The 24,974-nt window shown below is 45.3% G+C and overlaps 1 protein-coding gene and 1 long non-coding RNA gene across 2 annotated transcripts in view; both read left to right on the top strand.

Moving 5' to 3' along the window:
* adcy3a (adenylate cyclase 3a) overlaps positions 1 to 24,974 on the top strand; it is a 359,639-nt gene that overhangs the window by 265,272 nt on the left and 69,393 nt on the right. The window lies entirely within an intron of this gene.
* Positions 20 to 20,360, top strand: LOC117513584. The gene is made up of 3 exons (XR_004561639.1): positions 20 to 166; positions 15,811 to 15,818; positions 20,350 to 20,360. It is a non-coding gene; the product is annotated as an uncharacterized LOC117513584 (long non-coding RNA).

The following is a 24,974-nucleotide window of genomic DNA, read 5'->3' as shown; positions in this document are numbered from 1 at the left end:
CCGGTGCCGATGACCGACCGGCCCCCTCTAAAAACTGGTCCATTCTGCCTTCACTGTCCCTGCGTCTGAGACTGACCGAGTCGGACTCTGTACACCAAAAATGATCAAAGGGAATAATGTGATTATTAACCATCAGATGACAAAGTAAAACCTCTTAAGGGGCACTGTCCCACTGGGGAGAGGATCAATTGCACCTGAATTGAGTATACAAATTGCGGGCGTTCGTTGTCGTCCGCAACAAAAATGGCCAAAAATGACAAATGTCCCAGTATGAATTACGGATATATTAATAATATATAGCGAATATATGATGAACAATCACGGTTATGTAACGCATGTAGTGAGGAAACGGATCCGACACATTGAGATTATCATGGCAGTATTACGGGTGTATTATGAATGCATCGCGCACGTGTTGTGCGTGCACGGCATCTGCATTGCGGTCATAAAAGAAGCGCACTCGCTTCTTTCGGCATCACTATTCACACCAACAATACAGCCGCTGGAGCATTTGCTGGACTTGGACAAGTTGATCACAGAGTGTTGTCATGTGAAGGTTAACTGTTCATGAGTTTGGGGAGCGGGAAGGGGGAAGCCGCTTGGGGTGTGAGACGGTGTTTTTTTTTTTTTTTTTTTTTTTTTTTTGAGAGTGTCACAGAAAACAGCGTGAGTTGTGGGTAAACAGCAACTCTTCCTTTTGTTGGTGTTAAAAAAAAAGTCCTGGATTGCAGCAGCTACGTCTTTGTGGATCTCCACAGCCAGACCGTCACTGACGCAGGTGTGTCGCTTTCTGCCATATATAGTACTTTGGGTTTACGTGACGTGTTTGTTATGCATTCACAGATTGTCCGCAAATCAGCTGCAAAGCAGATGTAATAAAAACACTTTATTCGTGGCCAATTTGTATGCATTCGCTACAACTTATTTTAGTTTGTGATGTGGACATGATGGGCACGATATATATCTGTTTTACACACTGTCCCAGTCCGCTGCCAAGCAGCAAATCCCCATTAGTTGCGGATATCAGCGGTTAACGGCAGATATACAGCGCATAGAGTGAGTATATATTGTGTATGAATTGAGTATGTATGGAGTATGTAAGGCGGATGTCATCCGCATTTAGATTTTTGAACAGCTCAAAAATCCTGGCTGCAGACATGTGTGCCTCTTTGGATGATCACGGACGTGTTCGGATGACGGCCTACTCATACAGACGTTACACGGATACTGCGGATGTTTGGCGAATATGGGCCCATTTTGTGTGCAATCCATACGCAAATCCTCCTAAACGCCAGTGGGACAGGGCCCTAACATCAGAAGTGCTGTCTGTAAATCAGAACAACACCAGCTCCTCTTATCAGATGCCAATCTTGACTTTTTATGTCTGTCTGAAACTTTGCTAACTCCAACAACTTCTGCTGCCTTGTTTACAGTACTGGCATATAAAATCTACAGAAAGGACAGACTAAGTGGCAGATGAGGTGGCATTATGATCTATGTTAAGGAAAGCATTAATAGCACAGAATTTGTCTTACCAACGAATTGTCTGGAGTGTGTCGGGATGAAAATAACATTATCTCCTGAAATTTCCTTCTTTGTAGCTGCTATATATAGACCGCCTACAGCTACAGATATTTTTTTTGAATCATTGGCAAATATTTTAAAATTGTACAGTGGTAAAGACCTCATTCTAATGGGTGATTTCAATTTGGACTGGTCCAATAAAATATGTCGGAGAAAAATTACAGATATCACAAATAAATATCATATGATGCAATTAATGAATAAACCCATAAGGATAACCAGTACCTCTCAAACTTTATTGGATTTAATTTTCGCAACTAGGCCAGACCGCATCACAAAAACTTATAAGCTCTTAACAGGAATGTCTGATCATAATCTCACGCTATTAGTATGAAAGCTATCAAAATCTAGGCATAAGGTTACAAGATGCTCACAACAAAAACGGCCATCTTTTGTCCCCCAAAGAAGTAGGGCACTTTTTGAAAATGAACTAAAGAACTTCCCATGGAGTAATATTGTTAGCTGGGAAAACACTGACTTATCATGTGATGAATTTTTGTCTGAAATTAAATTAATGGTTCTTAAATACACTGTAATTCAACCATGTAAGGCAAATGTAAAAGCAAATATACCTTGGCTGAATGCAACCATCTGGGCTCTTATGAGAAAAAGGGATTCAGCACTTAAAATATCTCTTAAACAGGACATATTAGGGATAGAATGAATTTTAAAAGCTTAAGGAATAAGGTTACAGTGCAGTTAAGGAAAGCAAAAGCGGATTTTTACTTAGAATTAATTAAGACTGCAAAAGGAAATATTAAACAGTTGTGGAAAAGCATTGATAAATTATCAGGAAGATGACAATCAAGGGACTGTAATATAACACTGAATTTGAATGCCGCAATTATATCTGATAATCTCACTATTGGAAATTCTTTTAAGCATTATTTTATTGAATCAGTTCAAATGCTCAGTCAGAAGTTCCCACAAACAATACGTAAACACGCTTGCATGGACAACAGGAATGAGTTAAATTTTACTCTGACTAATGGCATAGAAGTGTACAAAATCCTCACTTCACTGTCTAGTTCACGGTGCCAGGATATTCATGGACTTGATACCCTTTTCATAAAAAATTACAGACAGTTTGATAGTGCCGATCACCAGACTTGTAAATCAATCTATAGCTGAAAACATATTTCCAAAGTCGTTAAAAACAGCCCTTGTCATTCCTATCCATAAAACGGGATAAACAAGACATTCATAACTACAGACCCATCAGTATTCTCCCAGTTGTGTCAAAGGCTCTTGAAAAGGTTGTAGCTAAGCAACTCATTGCACATCTCGAGGCTGAAGACCTGTTACATCCTATTGGGTTCAGGACAAACCACTCAACAGAAACAGCTTGCTGCCTCCTTGTCGAAAACATAAAAAAACATCTGGATAATGGAGGAGTAGTAGGCGGAACTTTTTAGATCTACGAAAAGCCTTTGACACAGTCAGTCATCCGGTTCATTTTCTAAATTAACTAATTTCAAATTCTCTGTGAATACACTGGCCTGGTTAAAATCCTATCTGTCAGATCGTTCTCAATGTGTTCGTATCCGGTTGTTAAGTGTGACGTAACGCATCATGTGATTTTCAACTTCCGGCTCCAAACAAAAAAGGCATGCTTGTCATTAACATTGAGAACTGTACTGAGACGATCTGATCAGGCTGCACCTACACCGTTGCACACGGACAACAGCATTAACATCGCAACATAAAACTCTTTGTATATTGTGCCTAAAACTCTCCTGGATATATTAACTGGGTTTTTAGATGTTACTGCATTTGTTTTATGTAAAAATGTCGGACGCTCAGGTTGTTTCTCCGTTATTTTCAGTGGGAGTTGCTGCGAGCTGCGATCGCTTTCTGTTCATGTCGTTCGGGGAGAAAGTGAAGTTTGCACTTTAACGTCCTGTTTATTTTAATACATTTTTTTATTAACAAACAGACATGTATATTTTACTTGTGCATAATAAAATATGTAAAGTAAAAGAAAAAAAGTTTTATTAAGTGTTCTGACCATAGAGCCAGACGAATGCGGTTAACGGAGGTGGAGGCGGAGAAGGGACGGAGGAAGGAGTAAACACAAACTAAACTTAAACTGTAAATCCTTAAAGGAAAGACGTAACTTTAATTGTAAACTTGGAGGTCTTTGGACCCGTAAACAGATTTATCATGTGATGCGTTACGTCAGCGCTTCACAACCGGATTAATGATACTACATCCTCTATCTGAGCTGCTGATAGTGGGTTGCCTCAAGGTTCAAATTTGGGCCCTCTGCTCTTCTCCCTATCTGTAAACGACTTGCCATCTATGATGCAGGAGGATATTTATATTCAAATGTACGCAGATGACACAGTCGTTTATACTTGGGGGAGAGACGTGGAGCAGGTAGCTTCTAAACTGACTGAGGCCTTGGGTAAAGTGGCAGCATGGTTACTAGAGTCAAAATTGACTCTATGATATAAAGAAAACATCTGCCATGTATTTTTACAATAAACCAAAAAAGTGTAACTTTCCAAATGTGTATGTAAATGGGGAACAGATTGAAAATGTAACAGAATACAAATACTTAGTCATTATCCTGGATCCTTCGCTGCCTTTAAAAAACATTTAAAACAAATGCGATTTAAATCTAGTATAGCAACTTTTAAATGTATCAGGAATTCTCTAACTGTGGCAGCAGCAAAAATTTATTTTAATGCAATGATCATGTCTAGATTCTATTATTGTATCACATGCTGGTCACAAGGAAATAAAACCACCTTGAAGCCATTAGAATCCATTTATAAACAAGCCTTAAAAATCGTGGATCGGAGAACAAGGCTGTACCATCACTGCCATGTACTGGAAAAATACAGATTGTTGAATTTTGAAAACATTCAAATAATGGCTAGTGTTCGATTAGTACATAGAATTATACATAATTCGGCACCTGCTCCTCTTCAGAACTTTGTCCAATTAACATCTCAAGTGACAAATAGAAGTACACGTTCCATCACTAGGGGGCAGTATGCTGTTCCAAGACGTAAAACAACTTTTGCACAGACAGCTTTTTCATATATGTTGTGAAAGTGTCGTGACACGGACCCACAACAGGGGGCGTAAATGAACGGACAATGGATAAGCCAAAAGTAACAATTTAATGTTGTGAATCACACAACGACGTACAGACAATAACAATATAGTGACTGTCAATCATACACCAGGTGACGTGTGGGCAGGCTCGACGATAGAAGACGCCTGGCGAGAGAAGAGCCGGATCCACACAGCTTCCACTGCCAACGGAGCTGAAGAACACCGGAGCCGCCAAGCCCTGCGCCCCAGGTGGCCGCTGTCTTCAGCAGTCAGACCCGGTACTGCTGGCAGAGAACAGAGACAGTCCTGATGAGTGTGAGGTCGCACACTCAGTAATCCCACAGTCTGTATTCAGTAAGGAGGGAGCACCTCCACCTCCAATCACACACTCGTGCAGCTCCTGTCTAACCACTTATCTGGTTGGGGTGTGAAGCGAAGCCGTCGCTGATCACACCAAACGCCAATCCCACAGATAAGGACACACCACAGGAAAATGGCTGCAAAGAAGTTCAGATTATTACTCAATGTTTTGAGTCAGCAGAGAAAGTTACCTGATTGGTAGTTGATTTCTTGGCGAGGAGGTGGAGTCGCAGTCCAGCCTTTATGGAGATGGTGATGAGTTGGCTGAGTGACAGCTGGTGCTGATGAAGAGTGACAGCTGTCACTCCCAGTGGCTCCAACGCCCTCTCGTGCTTGAAGCCCGCACTCCAAGCTGGGCGCCATCTGGTGGTGGTGGGCCAGCAGTACCTCCTCTTCAGCGGTCCACACAACAGGACCCCCCCTCAACGGGCGCCTCCTGGCGCCCGACCAGGCTTGTCCGGGTGCCGCCGGTAGAAGTCGGCCAGGAGGGCCGGGTCCAGGATGAAGCTCCTCTTCACCCAGGAGCGTTCTTCGGGTCCACCAGATACTGGAACCCCCGGCCCTTTCGACGGACATCCAGGAGCTTGCGCACGGTCCAGGCAGGCTCTCCATCTATGATCCAGGTAGGAGGCGGCGCCGGTCCGGGGGTGCAGAGAGTCGACGTGTGGTAGGGTTTGGTCCTTGAGGTATGGAACACTGGATGAATCCGCAGTGAAGCTGGTAGCTTCAGCTTCACTGCGGCCGGACTGAGGACTTTGGTTATGGCAAAAGGTCCTATGTACCTGTCCTTGAGCTTCTGGGATTCCACCTGCAGGGGGATGTCCTTTGTGGATAGCCAAACCTCCTGCCCGGGCTGGTATGCAGGGGCCGGGGAACGCCGGCGGTCTGCATGGGCCTTAGCCCTCGTCCGGGCTCTGAGTAGGGCAGAGCGGGCGGTACGCCACACCCGACGGCACTTCCTCAGATGGGCCTGGACCGAGGGCACCCCGACCTCTGCCTCCACTAGCGGAAACAATGGGGGCTGGTACCCCAAACACACCTCAAACGGGGAGAGGCCGGTGGCAGATGAAACTTGGCTATTATGAGCGTACTCGATCCAGGCCAGATGGTCACTCCAGGCCATCGGGTGCGCGGAGGTCACGCAGCGGAGGGCCTGCTCCAGTTCCTGGTTCGTCCGCTCTGCCTGCCCGTTCGTCTGGGGGTGGTACCCAGACGAGAGACTGACGGTGGAGGACGTGGTGGACCAGGAAGTCTGCAGTCTCCTGGGCCGTCTGGAGCTTCAGGAGGGCCACAAAGTGGGCCGCCTTGGAGAACCGGTCCACTATCGTTAAGATGGTGGTGTTGCCCTGGGACGGCGGGAGGCCCGTGACAAAGTCCAGGCCAATATGAGACCAGGGGCGACGAGGCACGGGCAGAGGCTGGAGGAGGCCTTGGGCCTTGTGGTGGTCGGCTTTGCCCCTGGCACAGGTGGTGCAGGCCTGGACATATTCCCGGACGTCGGCTTCCATAGACGCCCACCAGAAGCGCTGCCGGACCACTGCCACGGTCCTTCGCACCCCTGGATGACAGGAGAGCTTGGAACCGTGACAGAAGTCAAGGACCGCAGCCCTGGCCTCTGGTGGGACGTACAGCTTGTCCTTCGGACCTGTCCCCGGGTCCGGGCTCCGTGTCAGGGCCTCCCGGACGGTCTTCTCCACGTCCCAGATAAGGGTGGCCACGACAGTGGACTCGGGGATGATGGTGTCAGGGGGGTCTGACGGCTCGGTCTTGACCTCCTCTTCATGCACCCGGGACAAGGCGTCAGACCGTTGGTTCTTTGTCCCGGGGCGGTAGGTGATCCGGAAGTCAAAACGCCCGAAGAACAGCGACCAGCGGGCTTGCCTGGGGTTCAGACGCTTCGCGGTCCGGATGTACTCCAGGTTCCGATGGTCCGTGAAAACCGTAAATGGTACCGATGCTCCCTCCAACAGGTGTCTCCACTCCTCAAGAGCCTCCTTCACCGCAAGAAGTTCCCGATTGCCGACGTCATAGTTCCTTTCAGCTGGGGTCAACCTGCGGGAAAAGTAGGCACATGGATGGAGAACCTTGTTGGACTCCCCGCTCTGGGACAGCACGGCTCCTATCCCTGAGTCAGAGGCATCCACTTCAACAACAAACTGGCGCTTGGGATCGGGCTGCACCAGAACCGGTGCAGTCGAGAACCGGCGTTTCAACTCCCTAAACGCGGCTTTGCACCGATCCGACCAGGTGAAGGGGACTTTTGTGGAGGTCAGGGCTGTCAGGGGGCTAACTACCTGACCCTGGCCCTTGATGAACCTCCGGTAGAAATTTGCAAAACCGAGGAACTGTTGTAGTTTCCTGCGGTTCGTTGGTTGGGGCCAATCTCTCACCGCCGCAACCTTGGCCGGATCAGGGGCGACGGAGTTGGAGGAGATTATGAACCCCAGGAAAGACAAAGAAGTGCGGTGGAACTCACACTTCTCGCCCTTCACAAACAGCCTGTTCTCCAACAACCGCTGTAGGACCTGACGTACATGCTTGACATGGGTCTCAGGATCCGGAGAAAAGATGAGTATATCGTCTAGATATACGAAGACAAACCGATGCAGGAAGTCCCGCAAGACGTCATTAACCAATGCTTGGAACGTCGCGGGTGCATTGGTAAGGCCGAACGGCATGACCAGGTACTCAAAGTGACCTAACGGGGTGTTAAATGCCGTCTTCCACTCGTCTCCCTCCCGGATCCGAACCAGGTGATAAGCATTCCTAAGATCCAATTTCGTGAAAATTTGTGCTCCGTGCAGGGGCGTGAACACTGAATCCAACAGAGGTAACGGGTATCGGTTGCAAACCGTGATCTCGTTCAGCCCTCTGTAATCAATACATGGACAGAGTCCGCCGTCCTTCTTGCCCACAAAAAAGAAACCAGCACCCATCGGGGAGGTGGAGTTCCGGATCAACCCGGCAGCTAACGAGTCCCGGATGTAGGTCTCCATTGATTCGCGTTCCGGACGTGAGAGCTTGTACAGCCTGCTGGACGAGTACTCAGCGCCCGGTATCAAATCAATGGCACAATCGTACGGACAGTGTGGGGGCAGCGTGAGTGCCAGATCCTTGCTGAAGACGTCAGCAAGGTCATGGTACTCGGCTGGCACCGCCGCCAGATTGGGGGGGACTAAAACCTCCTCCTTAGCTGTCACACCGGGTGGAACCGAGGATCCTAAACACTCCCGGTGGCAGGTTTCGCTCCACTGAACCACTTCCCCAGACGGCCAATCAATCCGGGAATTGTGTTTTAACACCCATGGAAAACCCAAAATTACTCGGGAGGTAGAAGGTGTTACATAAAACACAATCTCCTCCCTGTGATTCCCAGACACCACCAATGTCACTGGCTGTGTCTGGTGTGTGATTAGTGGAAGAAGGGTGCCATCTAGCGCCCGCACCGGCAATGGTGATGGTAAGGCCACTAGAGGGAGCCCAACCTCCTTTGCCCATCTGCTCTCCAGCAGATTCCCCTCCGACCCCGTGTCCACCAGTGCTGGGGCATGAAGGGTTAGATCCCCACTCAGGATCGTGACTGGGATTCGTGCAGATCGTCGGGGTTTCCCCACGTGGGTGTTGTGACCCACCCTTAGCCCAGTTTCTAAGGACGAGTGCTGCTGTTTTGACCGTTTGGGGCATTCTCTCTGTGTGTGCTCGGTAGAGCTGCAGAGAAAACACTCTCCACGGATCAGCCTCCTTTGTCTCTGATCTGATCGTTTTTTGGCCCTGCTCGTTTCCATAGCAACGTCAGCAGGGGGAGCTATTGTCACGTGGAGAGCCCTGGCAGTGGAGCGTGGGGAAGTCGGCTTCCTTTCGGACCCGGGAGGAAGAGGGATGGCTTGTGCCTGACCACGCCCCTCGTCTCGCTCCCGTCGGTGTTCCGTTAATCGGTTGTCTAACAGTATAACCAGGTCGATAAGCCCATCTAAATCCCGCGGCTCATCCTTTGCCACCAGGTGCTCCTTAAGGACCAGAGACAGTCCGTTTACAAAGGCGGCGCGGAGCGCAACAGCATTCCAGCCGGCTCGCGCTGCCGCGATGCGGAAGTCAACTGCATACTTCGCTGCGCTCCGACGCCCCTGCCGTATCGACAGCAGCACACTTGAAGCGGTCTCGCCTCTATGAGGGTGGTCGAACACCTGTCGGAACTCCCTCACAAACTCAGTATAAACCGTTAGGAAGTGGCTGCTGAATGATCAGATCTGCCAGCATTGCCTGAGGTTTTTTTTTTTTTTTTTTTTGTTAGAAACTGTTTAGTGTTACTTTCATGTTTTCAAGTTTTGTGTTTTATTTTTGGTGTGAAATTGTCTAATGTCAACCCCATGTTTTTAAACTTAAATGTGCAATAGTACAGTCTTTAGGGACATGGATTTATATGCTTGCGACTGACTGATGGACTGTGACGTGGTGATATATAGAGTGATTTATTGTGGGAGAGCAATTTTAGAATTTTAGAATATTGTGCTAATATACTATAATTTAAGAATTTTAATTATTTATGGTTAAATTATTTGATGTACCTAGGGACTGCAGATGGAAATTAGCTTTTCAGCTATAATCTGGTACAACTCATCTCTGCTTGATGATCTTAACGATGCTGTACACTGTCCCTCAAATAAATGAATAAACTAAACTAAACTAAACTCTTAAGTCATTCTAAAGTCAGTTTTAGGCAGAAACAACGTAATAATCATCTCATTTCACTACAGACACTTCGAAATGACTTAGGCGCAGCAGCCCATCAGTCTCAGACGTGCTTGCTGTGGTGCTCTGATCGGTCCAACGTCTTTTATGATGAAATAATGCTGAATTTATGTGGAAATGATTGTTGTACAAAAGCTTCTGATATCTGTCTCTGAGGTTGATGGCTGGAGTGCAGTTTGAAGCAGAAACAAGGTGATAATCGGTGAATTGCTGGTGATGCTCAGAAATGGTGCTGCTGAGATCTGAAATGACACATGCGCAGTGAAAGCAGGGCGGACGGATTTTTACAGAGGACCGATTTTTAGGGGGACTGTTTGGTCAGTGACACCAAGTCTCCCATCCTCTGAATTCAGGGATTTTTATTTTTAGTGGCCTTCACCGTACATCAGTAGCACAGGACAGGAAGTGTCAGTAACCGTTACTCAGAAGCTTTAGGAGGAGAAAACAGTTAGGAGGAGACAGGGACACTAACAAGCAACCAAAATGTTCCTGGATCTTGGACTTCTCCTCACTGCTGCAACCAGACTTAATTCATCTGAAAATACTCTACACTGATTTCCAGATTTAGCAGCCTAACAGCAAAATCACTTCTTCTCTGAAATGAGACTAAAGCCCCATCACACATAGCAAGAATGTGCAGGAACCAGCCCGACACAGCAAATATTGACATAATCAGATGCCGTCTGGAGGGAAAGAGGCATGGTCAGCAGTGTCAGAACGCATCCGCATTACCTCATCCACACCTGCACGATGGCATCCAAAGCGCATGGAGACAACAGGTAGATGACAGACTGCTGTCAGACGGCCATAAAAGGCGCTGAAGACTGCCTGATGTCCAAACGTCTGGATGGCAAACACGGGACCGGAGTGGGAGGGAGCGCTGTGTTCCTCCCTTTGCACAGTACCTGCAGTACTGAACATCAGTGTACAACCAACGTATGGACCGGACTCACACCGAATATCGGTCATTTTGCGCGACTGGGCATGAACGTTGGGCCTCTGAAGATGCATACCGCTCTCCAAAAGCATGTTATTGTATTATTATTAACTACCAATACTTCATTAATTTGCTGTCAAATGTCAAGATAATACTAGTATTATTACACTATTACTCTAAACACTATTGCCTGCATTTTGAGGGCCAAATTTTGTGAAGTAGTACTAATATGTTGCATAACTAGACAATTATGGAACAGGTCAAAAAACGGTTTTAATACCACTAACCAAAATCAATATCGGATCAGATCTAATCGAATTCAGTCGAATCGAAATAATAAATTCTGAATCTTAAGAATTGGAATCGAATCGATTCTTGAAATTTGAATCAATACCCAGCTTTACTCAGGACCATAATCCTCCAAATTCTGTCACGTGAGGAGGACCTGGGAAATTGCAGCACCTTAGACTCGCTCCTCACCCTCGCTAACAATAATCTACAGTCAATTGTTATAGCTGTTAATGGAAGACTGGCAGGTATCATAAATAGTTGGTATTGCTATTAAGCTTCAAACTAAGCAAATTAATTTATGTTTGAGTCACAAAACATCCTGAGCTAAGTGAAGTGTGCAGACATGTTTGAAGACTGTCGCCACTATGGAAGCTCACCCCACTGGCTAACCCCGAAACAAGACAGAAGAACAATCTCCAGGATCTTTTTGCAGAACTTACTAAAATTGGCTGTACCCTGAATGGAGTGGCGAACAATGTATGGAGAATTAAGTTGGACACAACAGAGCTAAAGAGGGTGGTGAGTGCTTTACAGACGCAGCTGACAGAGGCCAAAACCCACATTGTTAACATAGAAGATCGCTAAAACCCTCTTTACACAGAGAGTGGGTCTGTCCAGCGGTCCTTGTGCGGTCATCAAATCTCATCAAATGCCACATGACGCCAAAGAGAGCTCAGCTTCCACCAGGACTTAACAAGGTCCTTTCGGCATCCTTTCACAAACCGCCATGATCACAATGGTCACCGTGAAGTATGAAGCTGCACCTGGGAGCCTATATACAGTGACAAAGTTATTGTTGTCCTTTTGGCTGCTTCCGTTATTGTTTGGGGTTGCCACAGCAGATACTGCCAGATCCACATAGGTATTTGGCACAAGTTTTACGCCGGATGCCCGTCCTGACACAACTCCATGGGCTGCACTTGCTTGACACTGCTGATCTCATGATGCAAGATGAATGCATTTGTGGTTGCAGTGTCAAGGAAGAGAAGCAGCACTGTCTTATACCAGTGTGCAGTTTTCCGATGGGTAGAGTAGTACTGGATGAGCTGGTCAGATAGGTCGACTCCACCCATGTTTTTATTATAAGCCAACACTGGGGTAGGACAGGGAATGTCTTTCACCATCCAGTATCCATCCTTCACCCTTCTCCACAGTGTCTCAAACGAAACCACATGATGGATGGTGGAGCACACAGACACCTCCCGTGTGTCCATCCACTTTACCAGAAGCCCCTCTCTTATCCATCTTATAGATCCTCTTTCAGATTTTTTTGTGATCTGTCTCTGGACATTACTTTCGCTAGAAAGGGCACAGACAATATATTATTTTGTTTCCAGTAGTCCTGGGAACTTGAGTCCTGGGCAGAGACACCAACAACATGTATATCAGAAGTCCAAAAAATTTGTACAGAGCTTCCATTTCAATGTCTGTCTGTATTTTTTCCCTAATACCTTAGTTTTTTGCAGTTTTATTGGTGTTGGTGCAAATTGTTCTAATTGTGTCAATTGCAAAAAACAAAAGAAAAAGGTGTTTTGGACTTTGGGTGGAAAATGTATCAACCTGGACTCCTGGTGTTCCCCAAGGTTGAAATCTGCTTACTGCTGGACCAGTGTCTGCATCCTCCTCTGTGTTCCAGCAGTCAGCGCTGGGGCATGTCTCTGCTGCGCGTCCGAGTGGAGATCTGGATCTGGAAACAGAAGTGCACGCTCAGACTCTCTGTTCAGATCTCCGTGCGCACGTTGGTGGATCTTTTCAGTTGGTCTTTTGAGTTGGCACCCAGTAACTATCAATTTATTTGTGAAAATTACAGTTCAATAGTGGCTCAGTTAACAAATTGGATTATAATATATCTACAATATTAACTAAAAATGGTTTCTCTTGCAAAGCTACTTCAAAGGGATTAAAATTGGCACATTTGAATATTCATAGTCTTAGAAATAAGGTAACTGACATCTCAAAGATATTACTAGAAGGTAATTTTCATATTATGGGGATTACAGAGACTTATTTGGATTCCACGTTTGAAGACTCCTCTTTATATTTCCAAGGCTACAGCATATATAGAAAAGATAGAAAAGCAAGTGGTGGTGGGGTTGCCATCTATATACAGGAACATATACCAGTAAAAATAAGAATGGATTTAATGTTACCTGAGATGGAGGTATTATGGCTTGAAGTCCAAATACCACATTTAAAGCCCTTACTGGTCTCCTGTTGTTACCGCCCAGCCAATGCAAATTTTGATTATTTAGATGTGCCTTGACAGACATTGTGTGCGATAGTCAAAATGAAGTTAATATCAGTGGTGGGCACAGTTCCGCTAATCGCTGATTATCGAAGATAATGTAATAATATCAGAGTAGTTTTTCAGATAACTTTGAAAACCATTATCGGACTAATTATCTTCCGATAAGTTTTGGTCCGATCATTTTTAGACCGCTAATGTATTTTTGCAGATGTTTTAAACAAAGCTGAATAGTTGCAAATATTTCTAAAATCTAAAATCAGTTGAGTACCTACCTGTTAAATGTTTTTTTTTTCTAGTAGATGCGCAGTTCTATCCTCTAAACAGAGGAGAGCTGATTCTAGAAGAAACCGCTCTATCCTCCGTAAACAGAGGAGAGCTGTTTGTAGAATAAACCACTCTATCCTCTGCAGACAAAGGAGAACTGGCCACAGAAAAAAAAGGAAATTTCTTTTGATCCCATACTAATACGCTAGCAATATCACGCAAGTCATCCAGAGGCATACAGTTTTAACTTATGGTTAAATTTTTAACCAAACTAATTTCGGACAAGTTATTTAAATTGATGTCACGTCTGAAGTTTTATAAAGTGAAAATATCAGATATATGTTTTAGTTTTAAAGTAATGCACTAATTTTGAAGGTTTTAGTGTGGACTTGTTCTAGTTTAGACTTGGGAATAAAATGTATCTGTGTTCTTCTTTTTAACTATATTTTAAATATGATTTTTATATGTACAGCGCTTTGGTCAACTTAGGTTGTTGTAAAGCGCTTAACAAATAAAATTTGATTGATTGATTGATTGACATGCTGTCTCCAGGGGCATTATGGGTAATATCAGTACATTCACGACAGAAGAAATGCATTTGAGACGCTCTGATCAGGCTCCACACTGACAACAGCATTAAACTCTTTGTATATTGTGCCTAAAACTCTCGTGAATATATTCTCTGGGTTTATAGACGTTGTTATTGTGTTTGTTTATGTGAAAATGCCAGAAGAAGCTCAGGCTGCTTCTCCATTATTTTCAACTGGAATCATTGCAATTGATTCCTGTTTGCTATTTAGAGTCCTGCTTATGCCAAACACTGTCTGTTGTCTTTGTTCCAGTGTAATATATATATAAGATGTCTGAAATTCAGTTTGCTTTTATTAAATTCTATGCAGATTAAACGTAGCAGACACGGATTATCTGGAATTTTGTTTTGGCAAGTTTTCACGGTCTCTACTGCCATCTACTGGCCAGTAGTGTTCATGGCAGTATTCACCTTAACGCTGGGAAGACACTGTACAATATTTTCAATTGGCTCCAGCTCAAACTGTATGACAAAACTGCATGATGTAAAAGTTCAGAGCACACGATGTGATCTGACTGCTCACATTGTACATTCAAAAAGCACACATCGGTCTCTTGTTTCCAGAAGCAAAATGTAAACAAGCTTTTTTTTGTCAAACTTTATTTGCCTTTCTTATGTTTACAAAAACTCTTGATGGGAGACAGCAAAGTTTTAACAAAAAAACAAAACAAAAACAATACAAGACTTTACATGAGTTGAAGAAAGGGGAGAAAAGAAACAGAAGCTGCTCTCCCAAAGAGATGATCACTGTTTATGCTCTCTCTGGTGTTTGCACATGCACAGTGCGAGAGGTTGGACGCTTGTAGTGCTTCAGCAGCGGGATACCCTCACGATGGCCGACCAGAATATCAAACAGGTTTGATTTTCAGCCGACCATACGATTGACGATCAGGAGGCGGCCGTGAGAGGTTAAATGCAGCTCGTTACTCCATGTATACTACATGATGCAGGACGTGCGATTAAGCTGAAACTCGGCATGATTCAAAAAATTCTTGCACGGGTGAAAAATCGGCTGAAAAAGGGCCAAAACTCGTAAGCCCAGCTTAAATAATGAGCATCTGGGCACCAGTAGATGTGTTCTATTTATTTTGACACTGGTTATATCAGACGGTTATCTAATTACAACTTGGCTTTTTTTCTTTTTTTTTTTGTTTTTGAAAATGCCTCTTTTTTTTTTTACAAATAAAAAAATTTCATATTTTGCAAAAGCAAAACACCAACACACACACACCTCACATTAACGTGTTGTTTTTTACATAGAATGAATGACTCAACCAATCAGTGTTAGCAGAGGCACATTTTACCCATACTCCTTTGGCGTCTGTTTGCGTTTGTTACAAAACTTCAGAATTAGTGCATTATTCTGGCCAGAGTTACTGGTGGTGTCTTATGTGTGATTAAAGGGAGTAGGGAGCCATCTAGTGCCCGTACCTGCACAGGCGAGGTAAGCGCCACCAGAGGGAGCCCTACCTCCCTGGCCCATCTGCTGTCTAACAGATTCCCTTCAGAGCCCGTGTCCACCAGTGCTGGGGCCTTCAGGGTTAAATCCTCATAAAGGATTGTAACTGGGAGTCGTGTGGCAATATGGGTATGTCCCACGTGAATGTTTTGCCCCACCCCTAACCCAGTTTCTAGGGGCAGGCGTTGGTGTTTTAACCGCTCGGGGCAGTCCCTCACTTGATGCTCTATTGAGCCACAAACAAAGCACGCTCCGCGGGCCAGCCTCCTCTGTCTATCTGGTGCCCTAAATGTGGCCCTGCTCGTGTCCATAGCTTCATCAGCAGGGGGAGCTGTAACCACACGGAGCGTAGAGGCCGTGGAGCATGGGGAGGGCGGAACTCAGTCGGAACCGGAAGGTAGAGGGACGGCGTGTGCCCGGCCACGCCCTTCGTCTCGTTCCCGACGGCGTTCTTCTAACCGATTGTCTAATCGTTTAACGAGACCAATAAGCCCATCTAAATCCCGCGGTTCGTGCTTGGCCACCAGGAGCTCCTTCAGGACCAACGACAGTCCGTTTACGAAGGCGGCACGGAGGGCAGTGTTATTCCAGCCGGATCTCGCAGCCGCGATGCGGAAGTCGACTGCATAAACAGCTGCGCTCCGGCGCCCCTGTCTCATTGACAGCAGCACGGCTGAAGCGGTCTCTCCTCTATTTGGGTGATCGAACACTGTTCTGAACTCCCTCACAAACCCATCATATATCAGAAGGAGCCATGAATTTTGCTCCCAAAGCGCTGTAGCCCAAGCGCGTGCCTTGCCGCGAAGCAGATTAATTACATAAGCTATCTTACTAGCATCAGTCGCGTACATGACGGGACGTTGTGCGAAGACGAGCGAACACTGCATAAGAAAGTCCGCGCATGTCTCCACACAATCCCCGTACGGCTCTGGAGGGCTTATGTATGCTTCAGGGGAAGGTGGGAGGGGTCGTTGAACGACCTGTGGAATGTCACTGTTGCGCACAGGATCGACAGGAGGGGGAGCCGCAGCAGCGCCCTGAGGGCGCGCTTCCACCTGCGCGGCGAGAGCCTCCACCCTGCGGTTAAGGAGGACGTTCTGCTCGGTCATCAGATCCAGCCGAGCCGTAAAAGCGGTGAGGATTCGCTGCAACTCACCGATCATTCCTCCTGCAGACGCCTGTGCGCCCTGCTCTTCCATTGGCCGTTCAACAGCCGGTTGACGCCCCACGGGGTCCATGACGTTGGCCGAGATATCCTGTTGGGAAAGTGTAGGTACACGGACCCACAACAGGGGGCGCAAATGAACGGACAATGGAGGAAGTCAAATAACAACACTTTACTGTTGTGAATGGGCACAACAAATACAACAGATTACAACAATGGACAAAAAGCCAAATCACAAAAGGTGTCGTGTGGGCAGGCTCGAAGATAGGAGACGTCTGTCCAAAGCAGAACCGGAACCACATGATTTCCTCCGCCACCAGACCCCGGGAATACTGGAGCCGCCAAGTCCGAATTCCCAGGTGGCCACTGCCTCCGCGTGTCGGACCTGGTACTGCTGGCGAGGAACAAAGAAACAATTAAATGTGGGCGCGTTTGCACCCAGCAATCCGCACGGCAGGAAAACTACCTCCACCTCTTGTTGGAAAAGGAGTCTGTTATACAACGCACAAAAGTCACAAAAGGTTACTGTCACACAGTTAGCTGAGAATGTTACCTTCCAGGTAGAACGATATCTCGGCAAAGAGGTGGAGACGTCCTGCTGATGTACCCCTACTGATCAGATGATTGGTAACAGCTGTTGCAGGTGATGCGTGACAGCTGTCACCCTGGCTGCTCCTGTGAGGCGACTGCGCCCTCTGGTGCCTGGAGCCCGCACTCCAGACAGGGCGCCCTCTGGTGGTGGGCCAGCAGTACCTCCTCTTCTGGCGGCCCACACAACAGTTTATCAATGTTACTGTGGGCCAGGAAGAAAAATTGCTTTTAGAATGTAAAGAAAAAATATCGAGTGTTGATAATATTGATTCAAAATTATTGAAACTTGCTGCAAGGTTAATTGCTGTCCCAATGGCTCACATTGGAAATTTAAGTCTTGAGGACAGTGTCTATCCACAAGCATGGAAAATGGCTACGATTGTGCCATCATCAAAAAGTGCTGCTGCACCATTCTGCGGCCCTAACAGTAGACCGATTAGTCTGTTACCTGTTACCTTTATTATTTATATATCTATAGTGGTGTGGTGTTGTGAAGGCTGGTGGAAATACTGTTCTGTGAGCTCCATGTTGGGTTGACTCCAGTAGCTGTACTTGCTACATCTACTGGAGATCAAATAAATAAATAAATAGCTGCAGATATTTCCTCTAAGGTTATGACTTTGTCTAGGTCAGTTCTAAGCTGTTCTGAGACTACCGATATATGAACTCCATCTAAAAAAGCATCTGCTTCTGCTGCTCGCTATTTATCTCTGAACTGTAAAGCTTTTCGTATAAATCTCTAAATGCTTATTTTATTTCAGTTGGCTCTGTCATGGTCTCTCCTTGGTTCACCCGCTCAGTAACTGCTTAATGCGCCACGCCAACACCTTCCCTGGTATTTCTCCCTGTTCATAAAAGGTTTGTTTAAGTCGTAAAAGAAGAGCCATTGCTCTTGATGCTGATAATTAGTTATATTGTGCTCTCAGCAGAAGTAATTGGTTGTGGTCTTCAGGTGAACCTGAATGGTAGCATTCTTTTTCTACTCTTTTTAATTCTTGTTTCCGATGTTTTGGCCTTTTCAAATGTCAGCTTAGCTTTAGAGCTAGTAATGTTAATTATTTGTCCTCTTATAAAGGTTTTAAAGGCTTCCCACCTGATACTAGCTGAAGTTTCAGTTGTTTTTGTCTCAAAAAATAATTTTATCTGGTCATCCAGGAAAGTGACAAAGCCCAGGTCCTCGAGCCATTTCTGTTTAAAGCGCCATCTCAGAGGGTCTCTCACTAGTTTACAGTCCTGATATAATAAATGATTTGTTGAACGATCTGAAATTACCATGGCATCTTAAGAACAGACTTCAATTTCGTATTTTAAATTTTCTGATATCAGAAAGAAATCGATTCATGAGTAAGATTTACAGTAGTGTTCAGAATAATAGTAGTACTATGTGACTAAAAAGATTAATCCAGGTTTTGAGTATATTTCTTATTGTTACATGGGAAACAAGGTACCAGTAGATTCAGTAGATTCTCACAAATCCAACAAGACCAAGCATTCATGATATGCACACTCTTAAGGCTATGAAATTGGGCTATTAGCAAAAAAAAAAGTAGAAAAGGGGGTGTTCACAATAATAGTAGTGCGGCATTCGGTCAGTGTTCGTCAATTTTGTGGAACAAACAGGTGTGAATCAGGTGTCCCCTGTGTAAGGATGAAGCCAGCACCTGTTGAACATGCTTTTCTCTTTGAAAGTCTGAGGAAAATGGGACGTTCAAGACATTGTTCAGAAGAACAGTGTAGTTTGATTAAAAAGTTGATTGGAGAGGGGAAAACTTATACGCAGGTGCAAAGAATTATAGGCTGTTCATCTACAATGATCTCCAATGCTTTAAAATGGACAAAAAAAAAAAAAAAAAACAGACACGTGGAAGAAAATGGAAAACAACCATCAAAATGGATAGAAGAATAACTAGAATGGCAAAGGCTCACCCATTGATCAGCTCCAGGATGATCAAAGACAGTCTGGAGTTACCTGTAAGTGCTGTGACAGTTAGAAGACGCCTGTGTGAAGCTAATTTATGTGCAAGAATCCCCCGCAAAGTCCCTCTGTTAAATAAAAGACATGTGCAGAAGAGGTTACAATTTGCCAAACAACACATCAACTACAACACATCAACTGGCCTAAAGAGAAATGGAGGAATATTTTGTGGACTGATGAGAGTAAAATTGTTCTTTTTGGGTCCAAGGGTCACAGACAGTTTGTGAGACAACCCCCAAACTCTGAATTCAAGCCACAGTTCACAGTGAAGCATGGTGGTGCACAGTGGCGCCAGCAAAAAAAAATTAGTGGGGGCTAGGCAAAATCTTAGGGTGGCATACCCGACCAAAAAAAACAAAACTATTTGATATACTGAATTTACAGTATATTCATATATTTAAACACTGATTTTTTTATTATTGCAGTCACACTTTAATTACATTAACTTTTATATTTGGGTTATTCAACTATTCATGACAGAATACAACTCTTACCACTCAAACGTAGCAACGCGGCTGCGTCTACTTTTAGGGCCTGAGCACCAAAGGTGCGGCGGTCCCCATTGTGCTCTGTTTCTTATTCTTATTATATTATATATTATTATTGTTGTTGTTGTTGATAATGATGTTGCTGTTGCTCTTGTTTTAACACCGTTTTCACATTATTAACGGTTGTGATTTAAAATATATTCCCTAAATCCACACAAATCCAATGCGCCCTCATGTGGTGGCTCAGAGTAATCTGGTGGTGGCTGTAGCCACCCCCAGCCACCATATGGGGGCGCCAATGGTGGTGCAAGCATCATGATATGGGCATGTTTCTCCTACTATGGTGTTGGGCCTATATATCGCATACCAGGTATCATGGATCAGTTTGGATATGTCAGAATACTTGAAGAGGTCATGTTGCCTTATGCTGAAGAGGACATGCCCTTGAAATGGGTGTTTCAACAAGACAATGACCCCAAGCACACTAGTAAATGAGCAAACTCTTGGTTCCAAACCAACAAAATTAATGCCTCGCAGATGTGAAGAAATCATGAAAAACTGTGGTTATACAACTAAATACTAGTTTAGTGATTCACAGGATTGCTAAAAAAGCAGTTTGAACATAATAGTTTTGAGTTTGTAGTGTCAACAGCAGATATTGTGAACACCCCCTTTTCTACTTTTTTTTGCTAATAGCCCAATTTCATAGCCTTAAGAGTGTGCATATCATGAATGCTTGGTCTTGTTGGATTTGTGAGAATCTACTGAATCTACTGGTAGCTTGTTTCCCATGTAACAATAAGAAATATACTCAAAACCTGGATTAATCTTTTTAGTCACATAGCACTACTATTATTCTGAACACTACTGTATATGTACTGGAGCAACAGGAAAATTTTATATCATCAGGATTATCTTCTCTCCATATATCAATCACATTCATTTCTTTCATGAAATGTTAAATTATTCTCCGACTTTGAGAGTGAGACTAATGTACAATTAAAGTCACCTGCTATCACACAGCTACCAGGAAGAGTAGACAAGGCAAGGAATAAATTTTGAAAGAAACTGGGTTCATCTGCTTTTGGGGCATAAATATTTGCTAGAATTAACTGCTCGTTAAGGATATTTCCCTAAATTATAAGATACCATCCAAATTTATCTTTAATTACCTTATTTATCTGTAAAGGAATAGATTCATGAACCAATATTGCGACACCTCTTGCTTGAGAGCTAAAACGAGCTGAAAAAACTTTGCCTTTCCATCACCTTCTGATTTTCAACTCATCTTTGAGCATCAAATGTGTTTCCTGAAGGAGTACTATGCCAGATTGCATTAATTTAATTCTATTTATGACTTGTTTGACCTTCTTTAGCTTTTGTAGTCGTTCTGTAGTCCTCTAGCGTTTGTTTCGTAATATATCAGTCTGATCCAGTCTCCCGCTTTACTTGCTTAATGAATTTTTCGGCATCAGCGGGATTGTAAAAGACGTGCGATTGTCCTTTGTACGTCACCAGGAGTCCAGCAGGAGGAATCATCTCGTACCGAAATCCCAGAGACCAGAGCTGTCTCTTCACCTCGTTAAATTCTTTCTGCTTCTTGTGCACGCTTGCTGCCATGTCGTGGTAAAACCTTACTGACTGGTTCTTAAAAAGGACTTGCCTCTTAGCCATGGCTGCTTTCATCACCTTTTCTTTGTCTCTGTAGTTCAGAAAATTCATAATAAGTGTCCTTGGCGCAGCACTGGTCTTCATTCGCCGGCCGAGTCTGTGCACCCTCTCCACCGTAATTGTTGTGAGGAGTGGTGCCAGCTCAAGCATCTCAGGTAACTAGCTCTCCAGAAAGGCGCACACGTCTTCACCCTCTGCTACCTCAGGTAGATTAACAATCCTCACATTGGAGCACCTAGATTGCGTCTCCAAGTCTAGAACCTTTTCCTCCAAATTTTAATTTTTGTCTTTCAGAGATTGCACTTGAGCTTGGAGTATGGTGATGTTATCTTCATTTGTTGAGATTCTGGTTTCCGCCTGTGTCACCAGCGCTGCACAGTCAACAACATCTTTCCGCACATTATCATTTGCCGATATGTTAACATCAGATTTGGTGGCAAATTCGGCTTTTATGTTATTAATAGCTTAATTAATAATTAATTAATTAATATGGTTTGAGATGTGGCACCCAGTTCCTCATTAGCTGTCGGGTTGTCCCTCTCTGTTGTTGCGTCTTCAGGAGTTATTCTAGCATCCGCCGCTTCTGCCATAGCTATGGTGCTAACAGGAGTCTTTGAACAAGCGCCACAAATGCAAGACTCACAAACACAGCTTTGGTTGACAAACTTTAGTGGTGTGACAAGCAGTGGTCGGTACACGGGTAGACAGTCCAAAAAACACAGCAGCAGTATTATTATCATCAGGCTTAATCGTGGCTGGAACAAACGGGCAGGAGGTCGAATACACTATGAGGCAGGCAGGACTATGGAACACAAACAAGAGCTGGAAAGAAGGCACAGGGCCCATCAATCTGGCGAAGAAACAAAGCAGAATGAGCAGTATATATGCACCCCAGTGATGAGCTGAAAATTGAGAACAGGTGAGCGTGGAAAGCACCCGAAAGGGGGGCGTGACCAGGGAGATAGACAGACACGCCCACCACCAAGAAAGGCACAAAGACCCAAACAGAAAAGAATCCAACAAGAAGATAAACAAAAGAGAAGACAACCAACAGACAGAAACGGATTACAACCAAGAAATAAAAGCGGATCAAACACCCCCCCCCCGACAGTACCCCCCACACCACCCCCCCACCACGGACAACCCCAGATGGCCCAGGAGAACCAGGGTGAGTGGCATGAAAGTCGCGAATAAGCACAGGATCCAAAATAAAGCAAGAGGGGACCCACGACCGCTCCTCAGGGCCATAACCCTCCCAATCGACCAGATACTGAAACCCACGACTGCACTGGCGAGAGGCCAGGAGCCGGCGCACGGAGAAGACCGGGCCACCATCCACACACCGGGTGGACGGCGGGGGAATGGCAGGAGGGCACAAAGCGCTCGACCAAACAGGATTGACGTGACTGACGTGGAAAGTTGGGTGGACGTGCATGGACCGAGGGAGACGGAGATGGACCGAAACAGGATTAATGACCTTGGAGACTGGAAAGGTACCGACGAACATGGAAGCCAATTTCCTAGGTACGCCCCGAAGCGACAAATGCCGCGTAGAGAGCCATACCTGCTGCTCTGGGACGTAGGATTGGGCAGCGGTCCTCTTACGGTCAGCGGCCATCTTATAAGTTCCCAAGGAATGTGACAAAAAGTCTGTGCACGCTCCCAGGTTCACCGGCAACGAAGGATCAAACTGAGAGCTGAGGGAACTGAGGAGTTAAGGTTGACCGAGGGAATAAGCGCAGGCTGGTGACCAAAAAACACATGGAAAGGGGAATAACTAGTGGAAGTCGAGGGCAAACTATTATGGGCAAGTTCGACCCAAGGAAGTTGGTCCGACCAGGAGGCAAGGTGCTGTGACGCAAGCAACCGCAGACCTTTCTCCAAGTCCTGATTTATCTTTTCCACCTACTCATTGGCCTGTGGATGGTAACCCGAGGTCAAACTGGATGTGACCCCGAGGAGACGGCAAAACTCTCGCCAAAAATGGGATACAAACTGCGGGCCCCGGTCGGAGACTATATCCTGAGGCAAGCCGTGTAGTTTAAAGACCTGGTTTAACATGACCATTGCTGTTTCCCTTGCTGACGGTAGTTTCCTTAAAGGAATAAAATTAACCATCTTTGAGAGTCGATCGACCACAGTTAATACCGGGAAGCCGGTCACAAACTCCATGGCAATATCAGACCACGGGCGAGACGGAATTGGCAACAGTAACAAGGACCCTGCAGGTAGGCGGTTAGAGGACTTATGCATAGCGCATACCTGGCAGGGGGATACGTATTCAAAGACGTCCTTAACTAGGCCTGGCCACCAAAATCTTTGCTGCACTACAAACAAGGTTTTTTAATTCCAGGATGACAGAACATCCGACAGTCGTGACACCAGTGGATCATTTCACTCCTGAGGTTAGGAGGAACAAAAAGTTTTCCCCGTGGACACCCGGCAGGAACTGGCGCATCCCGACTGCCGATTTAATTTTGGACTCAATGTCCAAAGTTAAAGCAGACACAAAACATGAAGTGGGTAAAATCGTTCCTGGATCAACGGGCGTATCTACTGGATCTCCCAGTCGAGATAAGGCGTCTGGATTTCCATTTTTAGTGCCCGGGCGGTAGGACAGAGTGAAATTGAAACTACTAAAAAAATATTGCCCATCAGGCCTGACGGGCATTGAGCCGTTTAGCAGTGCGGAGGTATTCAAGGTTTTTGTGATCAGTGTAAACGATGAACGGGAATTGTGCCCCCTCCAGCCAGTGCCGCCACTCCTCCAAAGCCACTTTAACCACTAACAGCTCGCGGTCGCCGATGCCATAATTACGTTCTGTTGGGGTCAGTTTCTTTGACAAAAAGGCACACGGGTGCAGCCTGTTGTCAGTGGGGTTCCTCTGGGACAGAACAGCGCCCACTGCTACATTGGAGGCATCAATTTCCACAACAAACTGCCGTGCGGGGTCAGGGAGGAGCAGCACGGGGGCCACGGTGAAGTGATTTTTTAGGACTCGAAACGCCTCGTCATATTCTGGCGACCAGACAAACGGGTGGATGGACGAGGTGATAGCGTGCAAGGGAACAGCAACTGTACTGAATCCTCGAATAAATTTGCGATAAAAATGAGCAAAACCTAAAAAACGCTGCACCTCCTTAAGGGAGGTGGGAACCGCCCATTCTTGCACTGCTGCCACCTTTGCGGGATCCATCTTAATCTGCCCTGCGGAAATTACAAAACCTAAAAAGGAGACCGTGGATTTATGAAACACATTTTTCTGCTTTCAACAAACAGCCCATTTTGCAATAACATTTGTAACACTTGGCGAACGTGGCGGGTATGAGTGGTCAGATCGGGGGAAAAAATAAGGATATCATCCAGGTAGACAAAAACAAACTTATTCAGGAAGTCTCATAGCACATCATTAACCAAGTTTTGGAATACTGCGGGCGTGTTCGTGAGTCCAAATGGCATCACAAGATATTCATATTGACCGGAGGGTGTGTTAAAGGCTGTCTTCCATTCATCACCTTGTTTTATTCTTACCAAAT

The sequence above is a fragment of the Thalassophryne amazonica genome, chromosome 7 (assembly GCF_902500255.1).
Source record: "Thalassophryne amazonica chromosome 7, fThaAma1.1, whole genome shotgun sequence".
NCBI classification, from domain to species: Eukaryota; Metazoa; Chordata; class Actinopteri; order Batrachoidiformes; family Batrachoididae; genus Thalassophryne; species Thalassophryne amazonica.
The sequence above is the reverse complement of the archived record's forward strand: the minus strand, read 5'-3'. Positions and strand labels throughout refer to the sequence as shown.